This window comes from Carassius auratus, chromosome 32 (assembly GCF_003368295.1).
Source record: "Carassius auratus strain Wakin chromosome 32, ASM336829v1, whole genome shotgun sequence".
Lineage (NCBI taxonomy): Eukaryota > Metazoa > Chordata > Actinopteri > Cypriniformes > Cyprinidae > Carassius > Carassius auratus.
In genome coordinates this window covers 26,963,311-26,978,744 of record NC_039274.1, presented here as the reverse complement: position 1 = coordinate 26,978,744, position 15,434 = coordinate 26,963,311, and the positions used below count along the sequence as shown (strand labels likewise).

The 15,434-nt window shown below is 33.9% G+C and overlaps 1 long non-coding RNA gene across 2 annotated transcripts; it reads right to left on the bottom strand.

The window, feature by feature from the left end:
• Nucleotides 1–1,371: 1,371 nt before the first annotated feature.
• Nucleotides 1,372–15,361, bottom strand: LOC113051971 (uncharacterized). 2 transcript variants are annotated; one of them, XR_003276970.1, is made up of 4 exons: nt 15,091–15,361; nt 13,372–13,848; nt 4,107–4,304; nt 1,372–1,689 (listed from the first exon to the last, which is right to left on the bottom strand). It is a non-coding gene; the product is annotated as an uncharacterized LOC113051971 (long non-coding RNA). The 2 variants fall into 2 exon arrangements; XR_003276969.1 differs by lacking the exon at nt 1,372–1,689 and having other exon boundaries at nt 3,246–4,304.
• Nucleotides 15,362–15,434: the final 73 nt, after the last annotated feature.

Here is a 15,434-nt window from a genome sequence, read left to right as displayed (position 1 = left end):
ATTCTTTTATATATATATAGACAGTGGTAGTCTGCGCAAATGCATCACATTTTTTAGATTACCGATAAAATTGCTGAAGCTCTGCAAGTAAACTAATTTATTACATCTGTGTTGTCTGATATGTAATATTTCTAAACATTACATCAGGCTTTCCTGAATAAGGGTCTGTGAGGTGAATGCAGGGGGTTTGTGAGTTGATGAAAAGCTAATTAAATCCATAAAAAAAACTATTCCAATTGCGATGAACGACTTAAAATAAGTCCAATCGAATTAGTCCTTTGCTCTGTGCACATTTCCATAATTTGATTTACTAATGTAAAATTTGCATTGTAATAAAAAATTACAAATGAATTGTAATAATTATAAATTTAATTAAAATGTAGTATTGTAGCAAAATCATTTCAAATAATGATCAAACATTCAGTTTATTTGAAAGTACAATTGTAGTTTTACAATAATATTCTTATATATTATATAATATTCTTCAATAACAATTGTTCTGTCTGCATTTTTATAATTACAGGTAATATAATAAACAAATGTAAACTCTTTTTATCTCTGAAATGTCCTATTTGTTCTGTTTGCCTTTATATTTTTGTCTTAATTATTTATTGAAATCACAATTGCAATATATCCCATAATAATTACAAAATATACTGTAGTTTGTTTACAAAAAAAAAAAACTTAAATAAAAATATTTTATTTGTTTTCCTGCATGTCATTTGACCTTTAGCCAACATCAGAGCACCGTAAATATGCAAATGTGTTGTAAATTCATTCAGATATTAACTTAAAATCTCAGGGGGTACTTCAAGAAAATAATTTATGTCAAAAAAATGACACCTTGGGTTTACAGCATGTTGTAAGTTGAGGCACCATATAGAAACTGAAAAGATGAATATGATGATGAAAATATTGTTAAAGAGGCCAACTTGTTAAACTTTTTAAAATGCATTAGAATTGTTCAGCCATATATGGCTGAACAATTCTAATGCATTTTAAAAAGTTTAACAAGTAAAAAAAAAAAAAAACGAAATTAACATAATAAATACCAATGGTTTACATTTCAAATAAAGCACAAAAATAATGCAACAGAAGTTTGATTGCCATGTAAAACATTTGACGATGTTACAGAGTCATTCTTTGGTGTCAGCTGTCAATCTGTGCTCGTCCCCAAGGCCTCAACACATGTGTAGAATGAGCAATGAATAAACATAATTCAGCGTATGTGACCCTGGACCACAAAACCAGTCTTCGGAATTCTTCGGAATCCATATTACTGATCAAAAATTCCGTTTTGATAAATTAATGGTAGGAAATTTACAAAATACCTTCATGGAACACGATCTTTACTTTTTTGGCATTAAAAAAAAGAATCTCTAATTTTGACCCATACAATTTATATTTGACTTTTGCTACAAATATACCCCAGTGACTTAAGACTGGCTTTGTGCTCCAGTATCACATATGATAAAAAAGCATCAGCTATATGAGCACGGTGAATAGCACAAACCATGATCGCAGCCAATTCATTGCATCATAATACGGACTGCATCAGGCCACGCGGGTCATGAGCTCCTCCAGCGCTCGCTCTCTGTGGTTCTCGTGCACCAGAAGAACCTCCTTAATGGCGTTCTGCTGGAAGCCAATTTCATGAAACTGAGTGAGAAGGTGAAGGAACTCCTCAGCCTAAAATAGAGGAACAAATACGGTTACAATATATACTAACAATCATAATATTATTATTACTTTTATCCTGCAAAGATGCACTGAATTGATATAAAGTGACAATAAAAGTGGTAACACTTTAGTATAGGGACTAAAATTCTCACTAGCTTGCCTTTTATTGGCTGTTTATTAGTATTTATAAAAGACATATTCAATCCTACCTGACACATAAGCTTAGCAACTACCTTACTAACTATTAAAAAGCAGCAAATTAGGAGTTTGAAGCAAAAGTTGTAGTTAATGGTTTGTTAATGGCGAGAAATGGAACTTTAAACAAAAAACATTTACAATGATACAAAAAGTTCTAATTCCAATAAACGCTGTTCTTTGTAACTTTCTATTCATCGTAGAATTCTGAAAAATAAAACCGTATTCTCAAAAATATTAACTAGCACAACATTGATAATAACAAGAAATGTTTATTGATCAGCATATCAGTATATTAGAATGATTTCTGAAGGATCATGTGACACTGAAGACTGGAGGAATGATGCTGAAAATACAGCTTTGATCACAGAAAATAAATTACATTTTAAAATATATTCTAATAGAAAAATGTTATTTCAAATTGTAATAGTATTTCATATTCAAACACATGCAAGCAAGCTTTAGACAAAGCAAAACAAAATCTTAATGACTACAATACTCAATTATTGGTAGAAATGGACTCTGAGAAAAGTGGCATTTATTATTAAATAAATATGTTATTATTTTTATCATTATTATTAAACCAATTTATTAAAAAAATTATGAGGATGATTATTATTATTACAAATTTAATAAACATTAATTACAGATAAGTATTTAATGTATTAAATATTTAATAATTAATTATATAATTTAATTTAATTCTTAAATAAGGCATCATTCTTTCTGCCAGCCGCCATGCCACACACACAAGATTGTGAGATGTTTTTATTATTTTCATTATCATTTATATTCTTTTAGTTTTGTTAATATTTTAAATTAATTTTAAAATGTATTAATTTGTTGATTTATTTTACATTAGACTTTATTAAATTTTCTTTTTTGTTTTACTTTAAATGTAAAGTTTTATTAATGTTGTCTATTATTTTTTATTTTTTATTTTAAATATGTCATAGATTTTATTATTCTTTATTAGTTTAGTTTATAATTGTACAGTATTTATTTATTAGTTTATTTAGTGCTTCAAATAAACTTTAAGTTTATTGTACACTTTAGTACTTCAAAATTAAAGTGAGAAAAGTTGGCTTTCCAACTACATTAAATATATGCGCGTGCGCACACACACACACACACACTACGAGGTGCCAAACAGGAAATAATTATCTAAATTAATTTAGTAAATCTGAATATATTACTGTAAATCTGAATATCTAAATGTAAATCTGAATATAAGCAAATCTGAATGAATAAATGTAAATCTAAACATATAAATGCACATTTAAATGTAAATATATATTTATTATCAGGCATGTTAAAAGATAGACAAAAGAGTTCTTATTTATTATTTTTATTAAAATAATATGCCTACACATCCTAAATGCATCAATATAGATATTGTACTATATTAATTACTGTAACTGCATATCACTTATCTAAACCAAATGGAGTATTTTTTCTGTATTTTACAAAAGGCTGGCTGTAGCACAAAAAGGTCCAACTGTTTTTGAAATACCTAAAAAAAAAATCAGTTTTTATTTATTTACCTATAATAACCCTGCATGTGAGTATCACAGGCAGTCAAAATTGAACTAATGTATCTTATTAGACAAAATGTAATGTGAAAATACAATTATTTTAGCAGTATCGCAGATCACATGATATGATTTTATACAGATCAGTCAAATGCAGTGTTTTCTCCAGCAAATTTCTCTGGCTTCATTCAGCACTGCCACCACCCAGCGCTCAAATGCTGATTTACTTATAGCCTTTCAGTCATAAACCCTTTTAAATAAACTTCAATGTATTTTTTTTCAACAGTGCCCAACAACGTTAATGATATTTGCCACTGAGTATGGCTTGATGACTCAAAAAAGTCCTCCTGAGAACTACTAGCTCAATGTGGAAACTTCTGTGTGTCTATTTTTGTTGACGTTTTTTTCTCATGGTACTTCATCAGAATCAGATAAAAGAGGATGGAGCCAGATGTTTAGCTGGGACACAGAACTGAATCTGAAGCACTCAGAGATTGTGTGTGAAATCTCTGGCAATAGTGCATGTGTATAAACACACTGACGACTGAACTATACTGGTTACCCAGCATGCACTTTGATTGACCTTCCCCTGTGATACACCAAGGACAGTGGAGAGATCTCAGCATTACATCTCGACCCGCGAATGAGTCCCATCTCTTATTTCAGACTGAATCCATGTAACAGATCTCCCTCACTGACCCGCTCTGGACTCTGCCGGACAGTTTTCTGAAGGGTGATGATGGCCGTATGGAGAGGGTAGCCCCGCTCAGTCACTGCCACCAGCAGCTCCCTCTCCTCTGGGCTGAGAGCGGAGAGCAGCTCGACCGACGAGTCCAGGACGGCAGCGTGGGAACTGAGCGGCCGCGATGGGGCCGGGGGGGAGAATGAGTCCTGGGCCTGGAAAAAACAACAACAGTGCCTCAAGCTCACAGAACCCTTGAGAGATGAGGGCAGGAAACACAATACTGAGAAAATCTAGAAGGATAAACACAATTATTGGTGCAAGGTTTGACTCACACTTTAAATTGATGTTTTATGATCTTCTGAAAACATTTGCATCAATGCTTTTGGAGCTTGGTGTTATTATTAATGCCATTTTTTAACAGCTGAGTTACAGAAAGATAAACTAACAAACTAAAACGAATATATATAGCCACAAGAAACTAATAGCAAGGTCCATGCACCTTAGGTTTATCCAAAAACGAAAATTCTGTGACTTCAATAGTATTTTTCCATACTATGGAAGTCAATGGATTTGTCAAAAGTTGGTCACCAAAATTCTTCAAAGTATCATTATTTATCCTCAACAGAATAAAGAAACCCATACAGCTTTGGAACAACTTGAGGGTGAGTACATGACAAAATAATTTTTATGCATACAATATAATGCATATTACTTAGAAAACATGCAACCACCTAAACCTGAGATAAAAATTACTATTTTAACCAATTTTAGGTAATTTACAGTAGAAATCGTGTTTATTGTTTTCAACCATAGACTGTATAAAAACATGGACGTGACGTCACCCGTAAGCTCCTGAAGAGAGTTTTTGAAGCCTAAAGTGTGCAGAGCGAGCCGTCGCCATCTTGGCAGCGCGTCACCGCGCGACTCTCCCGGACAATCGAAAATGGGCAAAAGGGCGGGAGCTGGTTGCTGAAGCCACGCCCACCTAGCGCGCCGGCTGTGACAGCAGTGGCAATTCACATGTCACTCAAGTGGCCACGCCCTTAATTATACAGAACTTTAAGGCTTAATATAATTTAAAAGGATGAGTTATAAAAAAAATTCACCCCCCTCACAGTTGTCATGAAGGGCAAAATTAGCTATATAGACCAAAATAATTTTTTGCACCAGGCTGAAAACATGTTTTTTTCTGCTGTAAAGTTGGGCATTTTGCGGCCAGTCGATGAATTGCAGTTTTAGTCACTTCCTTATTGGCTTCACTAGAGAGAGCGGGACATATTACACATATTGCACATATTTACCAAATTTCATGACGTTTTGAGATTTTGTTTAGGAAAATATAGGCCATTCACTGAAAAAAAGGAAAAGCAGTTTTACTGAATTTACTAAAACAATACACTTACAGTCTACTTAATACATTTATGTTTAAGATGGAAACATAATTTTATTGTTTAAATTCTAAATGAAATTCAACATAATCATCAAAACATGATATAATCACTTTGCAAGAAAATGTTCAAATTGTTTCAGATTTCAAACAAATTGTGTTCATGTAAAATGATTTTTTTCTGCTGTTTGATTTATTTAATTAAAATAAGCCCATGTCACACAATTACTTTGTATTTTCTTCTCAACTTAATTCCATTGTGTAGGCTATAATTAATCTAATTCAGGTTTGTGAAATAGTCGTTTGCGCGGGAGCAACGTGCGCGAGAGCGTCTGCGCATGGGATTTGAAATCCAGACCACACCAGGACCGTTGGTTTGGAAAGGACACATGAGGGGACTGACTGTATTGTTTTCAAAGCTCGTTAAAAGGTAAGAATTTCAGTATCAATCGTATGATATATTATAAAAATACATTCATTGTCAGATTAAATGCAACAATAATGTTTTAAGATAACCCCACATGCTTTTAAATCATGTCGATGGTATATTTAGTCGAGTGTCGTCGCAGATTTTTTTAACGTTAAGTAAACCATAAATATTACTGGTAACATTAGTTTATCAAACTTCTACAATCCGATTAAACAATTTACAGATGGAAATCAAGTTTTCATCAGGTGAATAATAATAACATGGACTTTAGGATTTGTATGGGGGAGGGGTTCGTAGGCAAAAGCGCTCGCTCAATGCTCTGTCAGTGCATGTCTAGTTTGATTTACCAACGAATAATTGAGTTAAACACAGTGGTGGACAGTAACGGAGTAGCTTTACATTTACTTAAGTACATTTTTCAAGTATCTGTACTTTACTGGAATAGTTTTATTTTGAGTAACTTTTACTTTTACTTCACTACATTTCAAAGCATACAGTTGTAGTTTTAAATTCACTACATTTCATAAAACATATGGTTAATCCCTATAATATATCACGTGCTCCGACACGGAGAAGCGGTGTCTGATTCATCATGAACGAACCGAGTCTTTTCAAAATAAACTTTTAAATCGGATCGCGAATCGCACCAAACGATTCGTTTGCGTATTAGAATTATCCGATTGAAGCTGTTCAGGAGTCTACCACTCACTGATTCAAATGAACCGTTTAGTGCGAGTCTACAGAAGTAAGAACCGGGAGATCTTGTGAGCGTTCGTGCGTCTGATGTTGATAAAAGTAAGTTATTAATGTTGAAATTTAGGATAAATTATTGTAACTGAAAATCATATTTAGGTAAAAATTGTCCGTTGTTTGGGAACTAAATCCACTGTAAAGAGTGATCTGTTTAAGCCCACTGAAATTCTCGAGTGCAGACGATGCAGACACATATCAGCGTCTCTGTGTTTTAGGTAAAAAAAAAAAAAAAAAAACATTAACACAGATTAAATAAAATAACTCATGCATGTTCAAATTCCACGCTGCCGTAATATTAACAGTTTTATTAAAATGCTACCATGTCCTATGTGACGTCTGTTTTTATATTGTTTATCAACAGTAACGTTATTTGGATTAACTAAACGAGTAAACAGACATGAATGTTTATTCATAACCGTACTGAAATATTGTTAGCTGATGCTAACTGTCTAGCTAACAAGCTTGCTGGTGCTAACTTGAGGTAATTTTTATAAATAATGTCCAAATATTTTTATTCAACCACCTATATATATATATATATATATATATATATATATATATATATATATATATATATATATATATATATATATATATATACACACACACATCTGGGGAGAAAAGTAAGAATGTGATGTTAAGAACATGGTAACTAACGTTACAGTAATTATCAAAGAGGGGAGGAGATGCACCCTGTTTGGCCATGGGTGTTTTTACACCACAGACAAGATTTGAGAAGGAAAAAATCATTATGAAAATATAATTATATTTTCCTTAAAATGTTCTTCCTAACTTCAGGCCTTATTATAATGTCATATATAACTGTGATGTTCTGTAAAACAACAAACTTTAAAATACTTTGTTCTTACTGGTGAAAATAAGATGGTCAACTCTGCTTTCTCTCGGGTAAATCACAGTGTAAGCTTCACAGTGATCATTACTCTCGTCAACGTAGTCCATATACACAACAAAAATATATCTTGACTCCATATAGTGGTTATTTTGGAAAAATCCCAGGTATTTTGAGCAGTAGGATTCTAAAAAAAAAAAAAAGTGCTAATATAAAATTAAATTAAGTAGCCTATATAATTGCAAACATCTATCTTTCAGTACTTTTTTACTTAAGTACATAAAAAATTTAAAAAGGAGTACTTTTACTGGAGTAATATTTTACTATACGTATCTGTACTTTTACTCAAGTACTTGATTTGTGTACTTCGTCCACCACTGGTTAAACATACAGTATGTTTTTGGTGCAGGGACCTATTTTATCAATTAAATGAATACTCGATAGCCCCGCCCTCAACCCATAACTCACAAAAATCTCTCCCAGGCAGGTTTTAAGATTACAATATTAGGATTTCGCATCTAAGTTAATAAAATTTTTGTTGGCTAACCAACATGGTTGTCACTTTGAGATGGATATCATAATTAATATAAATGACTGCTGCAATAAAGGTTATTTTATGGTATGCTATAAATTGTTTTTTAACTGAATGTTGGTTAATTTTCTAGTATTTACCATACATTTTGGAAAAAATTAAAAAGTCTTTTTCCAAAAAGGTACATCTTAAAAGGGGGTAATATTATAAATAGCATTGTCTTTAATTTGGAAAAGTACAGTAAATTGTTACTTAAAATCATTAATTGTTGTTGTTATAACTAATTTCTGCTCGTTCTCTCTTTACAGTGACATTTGGAATTCCAAAGCCTGTTAAGACAAATTACGAGCTAAGTCAGTCAGTTAGGCAGTTAGCCTTGTAGAAGTCGGTGAATTAACTGATGAATACCTCTTGGCTGACTATTTGACTGGACATGTGCAGATGGTAACGTTAAAGAGATTTGTCTGCTGCAAAGGTAAGGAAGAAAAAAGTAAAAATAGCTTCAAAATAATTTTTAAAGTTTTTTGTTTGTTTCCTATAATGGAAAAGCTACTTTGATTTACAGTGATATTGTATAAATTCTTAAATTATTCCACATTTAAAAAGTGCTGTATCTAAACATGCAAACAGTTGTTGAGGGTGTGTTCACTATTGTTTTACTATTGAGTTCACTATTGAGGCACTGGACAATGACATCGGCTGTTCTTCGAATCATTTTGGGGGAGAGCAGCTGGCAGAGAGTGGTATTTCCATTTGGCTTGCCTGAATCTGTGTCTGAACTAGAAGATGCCATTAGGAGTATAACGGCTGATTGCCTGTAAAAGATCCCTTTCATACTTAACCAATAATTATATATAGTCGTAAGGTATTTTACAGTCTCCAGGCTCACATAATCTCTTACATCAACATTTGTTTAAATATTGACAGATTATAGATATAAATATATTTTAAAGGTTCACTTCTGTATATAGTTGGCTAATTGCATATGATGATGCTGAATTAGCACAAACCCTCTCTTGGTGTTAAAATATTATCAAGTTTTACTATAAACATGAATTGGGAAATTAGTGATCAATAAGGCACGAACAGTTATTTTTGCTTTATTGAACCGATTTTTAAAAATGCATTGTTTGGATGTCTTGTTAGCTCACTATAATGTTTTTTTGTTTGTGTGCATGTATTCACACTCTATTTTTTGTAATTGATGTTATTAGCAGTAAGTAAGTTGCATTACATTTCACATAATAAAATCAAGCTATTATCTTTATTATATTTTTCTAGACTACAACATATACATTTTTTAGGAACTTTTAGTGAATGAGACCCATTGTGCTCTTTTGTTTAATTGTGATTTGAGTAATGTCTTAAACTAACCTTTCTTTTTCTGCTTTGGCTTATTTTTAAGGATGACATTGATGCAGCTTGTGAACTTGCCAACAGAGGACTGGTTATCTATCTTAATGAGGACCCTAAAGAGCTCATTCAGGAGTATGTGGTGAGTAGTTATAGCTTAACTGATGGAATCTGCACTATGTTCAACAAGCAAAAATATTAATACATCTAAAAACCATGGTTTCATCAAATATGCACACTGCAACATAAATAAAAATAATAATAATTATATCCACTAGACATGTAGCATTAATTGTAATACATAATACATATTCATCTTTTTTTCTGTCTTTAGGACATGGAAGAAGATCCAGTTTATTTTACAGTGTGCGATTGAGAAGACTACCATGGGCATCTTCCTGATAAAGCACACTGCAGACAATGAAGCCCATGATGTAGGCATTGTGCTAGAGGGTGTAGCAGTGCTTCAGGACCTCAACAGTGTGGATTTTGCAACTTCAATGTTGTTTGGTCTAATTTATGCTCTTAACCTGCAGTACCCCACAAAGTTGCGTTTTACATATGAAATTTACCAAAAACTCATCATGGACTTGGATGCAGGTGAACTCTCTATCAAGGCCCAATTTCAAATCTGAACTCAACCAGTGAGATGGACTGATTTTTGAATGACTTCTGTGACTACAAACAATCAACCTCTGAAAATTTCAGCAGCCTTCATGCAAGACCACCGCAGAGGGTAAACCGTGATCTTGTTGTTTAGACTGTTCCCCTTTGCCTGCTCTTGTTTCTTTATCTTTTTTTTTTGTCTGAATTTGGCCCTTCTTTGGACTGGGTCAGAAGTTGATTGATTAGAGAGCTGAATCTATGACACATGGATGAACTAGCATAAATAAGATACATTGTTTATAGTTTAGGTAAGGGTCAGATACTGTATTTTCACATTATTTTGTAATGTCTATATATAATTATCTTTGAGACGAAAGCGTTTTTCTTGAAATAAGTTCCAGGTAGGGCTGCACGATATTGGGAAAAAATAACATTGCGATATTTTATTTTTCTGCGATATATATTGCAATATGAAATCTAATCTAATTGTTTCTTACAAACAAAAATTGGGTGAGCACACTTACGTTCTTATTTTAAATGATTAAAACATCGACACCATCATGTCAATTGATTAATATGTGCGAGGGAGAGAGAGCAAGACATTGCCCGTGGTGTTTGAAGACGATGAGCGTGCGGCCGGGGCTCTCTCTCTCTCTCGTGCATGTTCTCTCTCTCTCTCCTCTCTCTCTCTCATGCATGCTCTCTCTCGTGCTCTCTCCCTCTCTCTCCTCTCTCTCTCTCTCATGCAAGCTCTCTCTCTCTCTCTCTCTCTCTCTCTCTCTCTCTCGTGCATGCTCTCTCTCGTGCTCTCTCTGTCTCTCTCTGCCCTGTTAAACTGACAGGACTTAAAAACATGTAAATGATAAACTTTTACTCTATGATGGTTTAGCTGTACAATTAATCGGCTAATCACATTCATCAAAAGACGGGGAGCAGCTGCCCGTACAGTTAATGAATAACGAATCAACTACGACAGCCTACATCACACATCCTGCGATGTGACTATCGTGGATTCGTACATCGTGATATCGATGCTTAAACGACACATCGTGCAGCCCTAGTTACAGGTACTGGTGTTCTTGTATACAGTTTTAAGGTTTCCGAGAGAAATGAAATAAATTAGTGTTACAATGTTGTATTAGTTTTTAAACACACGGTTACATGCAGTATAATGTTACTTATGTTTATGATATTGTTTAAAAAAAAAAGAAATCTTGTAAAACTTTTGAAGGTTTAAATATATTGTTGATCTACATGTTATGCATACAAAATGAACCGTCTTTGTTTTTATACTAGTCTAATTAAAACTGATGTATTTTTATTAAATTTAATCATCAGAGAAGTTATTTATGCTATGCTTTTGAAAGCACAATGTTATTTAGACATGCCATTTAAATTACACATTGTTCAAATGATTAAATAAAGGATTTACAAAAGGTTTTTGTGTTACGTGAAATGAAACATGCAACAACAAACCATTGAAATGTATTAAAATTTAATTTTAGTGAATTTATCAAAATTATGTTAAGATAACTTGATTTCATTGCACAGAATTAACATGATTGAAGCAGATATCTGAAATAAAAAAATTATGTTAAACTAGCATAACTGAATTATGTTAGTATAACTTGAAAAGACTATGTACACATTACTTTTTGAAATTGCATAGGATTAACACAACCATATTATAATGAAACCACATAAATGCATAGGATACTTTGAACTCAAACTGAATGTGTGGAACCAATGTCCATAATTCAATTGAGTAAATCCAACAAATCTTTTTTTTCAGTGTTGGGTACATTTGGACATGCCCATTATTTAAGTCAAATACAAAAGTTCACAAAGGGTTTCAGCACTTGAGTCTCCAATGAAGCCTGGAAGAAATATCCAAACATGGAATAAAACAACAGCAAAGGTCCGTAAACTTCTGGAAAATGTGTTTAATTCTTTTCCCGTTCATGTCTTAAAAAACACTGCAACTATAAATGAAAAAAAAATGTCAAAAAAAGCTACAAGCCCCCTGCCATATTCAGCAGGAGATGATGTCATGAGCATTAATAACCTGTTGGATTAGACTGTCAACCAAAGCATAACCTTGAATCGTAGCTTTGATGTGAAAGACATTTCCCGAGCACTTCCACTCGCTAATCCAGACGAATTTGTTGCAGCTTGGGAAGATTCCAGGAAAAGACTTAGCACTCGCTATTATTAGCTAGTTCATCTTCTGAGACATTACAGAAATGTGCACCAAAAAAGAGAGAGACAGAGAGAGAAGTACTTCGGAGAAGTCATTCATGTGTAATATCTGAATGAAGAGAATGGGTCGCTCAGACAGACATTTCATAAGGAACAACAAAATACTGTGTAGTCACAGCGAGACATATTAGCACAGGATTTACAATGAACGTTTCGAGAAATTACTAGATGCTTCTGGACCTAATATCTCTTGCTCAAGTGATTAAAATGCCTTTCTAGACTTAATGGAGGCATGCCAGTTAAAGCCATTTATAGCAGGGCCCACAGTTGCCTTCTAAGGACAGCTGTTATTGTGAACCTTCGGAGAACTGGCAACTGAGAAACGGTCTTCTTCATAGACATACAACATATTTAGTAAATAGATTAAAGATATGAGTTGTCTGTGATGGGTTGTCTGTATTTATACTCCCAAAGAGTACAAAGTGTAATTTCAGGTACATCAAAACTTACCCAAACATGTCCAGTAAAAGGGGGCGTCTTTAATTAAGGTGTTTATTGTTTCAGAGCCACTAATCACCTGCCTTTTGCAGTACATTTGAACCATAACTTTAGGCATCTACATCACAGTCCTACAGAGTTTTGCTCCAGCCTTGATAAAAACTCACCTTCCTGCTGCTTTTAGTAACCCTTAGATTTCCAGGATTAACAAAACATGAAAGAAACAAACGTCTGTTGGTCACAGACCTTATTTTCTGCGGTAATCCAAAAACCAATGGAAAACTCCATATGGGTTTTTGTCAAGAGGGTTATGCAAACTTCCAGGTTGGCCTACAAAAATATATCATCACTGCAGCATTTGCTAAGCACTAGTGCTGCACTGGTTACACTTTATTTTAAGGTGTCCTTGTTACAGTGAAGCCCAATTATACATAAGTACTGGGTAATATTAATTAACTACATGTATTTACTATATGTTTAGGGTTAAGATTTGACTTAGGGTTAGTTAACGTGCATGTAATTATGCATAATTCTTTTTTTTATAAAAGTAAGTACATGTAGCATGTGTAATAAAAACACCTTAAAATAAAGTGTTACCGATGCACTTTATTTCATAACCAAAGAGTGGACTCAGAGAAGGATTGTAAGGGTTGAAGGTGAAGACATCTTACCTTTGGGGTGCATTTGAACTATAAGTTGTCGTGGGAAATTGTGGAAGATGCATTAGTATGACCAGCAGAGCTCTGACTCCTCTGGAGGAGGGAAGATGACGTCTTGATGGTTAAATGTTAGTGGAACATTGATGCATGGAAATACGCCTGTGTGAAACTGAGAAGAACTGACTTCATACATCCACTAAAATTAATGGATCCAGCTTGTTAAAAGTAATTCCCAAAAAGAATAGCTGCAAATGTTTGACCATGTGAAAAGTGTGTGTAAAGTGTCTAAATGCAATTTGAAGGCATCTGATAGCATCAGGTTAAAAACATGCATTTTGCAGAGTATCAGACCTCAGTTTCCTGCAGTATCTTCAGGTAGTCAGGCAGAGGGATATCTGCAGCTGGGATGAGCTTGACTTCTTCCTCTGCATCCTCAAGAAAGCCAAGGGGGATCTTAAAGCACACCTCATCCAGACATTTCAGCCCTACCTGAAACAGAAAGGCAGACAAAGAAACGTCTGACACCAAACGTTCCTAAATCTGTGCCTCAGACTGGGTTTTAAATGTACACCAGCTTTCAAAAGTTCGGAATGTTAGAATGATTCCTGAAGGATCGTGTGACACGGAAAATGCTGCGAATTCAGGAATAAATTACATTTTAAAATATATTCAAATAGAAAACAGCTATAATAAATAGTAATAAATGTTTCACAATATTACTGTTGTTGCTTTTTGGATCAAATAAATGCAGCATTTGTGAGCAGAAGGACATTACAAAATAATAATAATAATAATAATATTCCAAACTTCTGACAGATAGTGTAATTATGCACAGACAAAAACTACAGTTGCATGTTTTCCCGTTCTCGCTTCTCTATATTTGTTTACCTGTTACAAAATAGTAAGGAGACTAGAGGATTAGAGATTAAAGATTACTGAGACTCTCAATATGACACGTGCTGCACCTTTCTGAGGGTGCATTTTTCTCAACACTAGTTAAGGTTTGTGTGAAACTAGGTAGCCTATAGAAATCATCTTCAGAAAACCTGTCCCAGTGGTTTCTGCAGCAGACGGCCTGCTGACGCTCTTCTTTTTGGACAGATGCTCAGATCTGATCCTGACATGCTGCTCCACACCTTTCTCACCAGATGGTTTTAGATCTTCAATCTGAGCCGAGTCTTAACAGCCAGATGCTCGGTAAGCACTTAAATAGTTTTCTTTCTCGTGCAGGAAAGAACAATGGAAAGTTCAATAAGTTACAGTGTTTTGTTTAAACTATCGATAGAAGAAACTGGAAGCGAATGAGAAATCTATAACAAATCCTCACTCTGAGAAAAAAAAATGTAGGATTTACTTATTTCCACTCAGAATTTGCAAAAATTGTTTGCACGTTGAATTAAATGTGAAATTATGAATGTTGCACACCTTTTATAATAAAATTAAGATGTTTCATGTAATACCAGCATAAAAAAGGTTTTATATTATATCTGAAATGTTATATATTTCCATATTATACGTAAATGCTATAAAACATTTAATGAAAATAATGACTAAACACAACAAATGCATTTTCCATTATTAAAATGAATTGATTTAACGAAACATACTTAAAAAAAAAATTATATACAAGTTTATCAAACCCAAAAAATCTTCAAGTATCCCTCAACCATTTCACACAGACTCTAGTCAAACCTAGAAGTTAACAGTGAGTTTTAATGAGTGTTTCCTCACCTCCTGTGTCTCCTCCTGAGTGTGTCTGGGCTGAGGACAGTGTTACTGTCACTCTTCACAGAGCCATGTGATGATTAATCCTGATATTGGCTGTTTACCTGAGCCGCACACACCTACACGACGTCCACCTGAAAGAGTTCACCTTACTTAAAGGACCTCCACAGTCACCTGATCTCAGTCCAATAGAGCAGCTTTGGGATGTGGTGGAGCGGGAGATTCACATCATGGATGTGCATCCCACAAATCTGCAGCAACTGCATGATGCGATCAGGTCAATATGGACCAAAATCTCTGAGGAATGTTTCCAACACCTTGTTGAATCTATGTCACGAAGAATTAAGGCA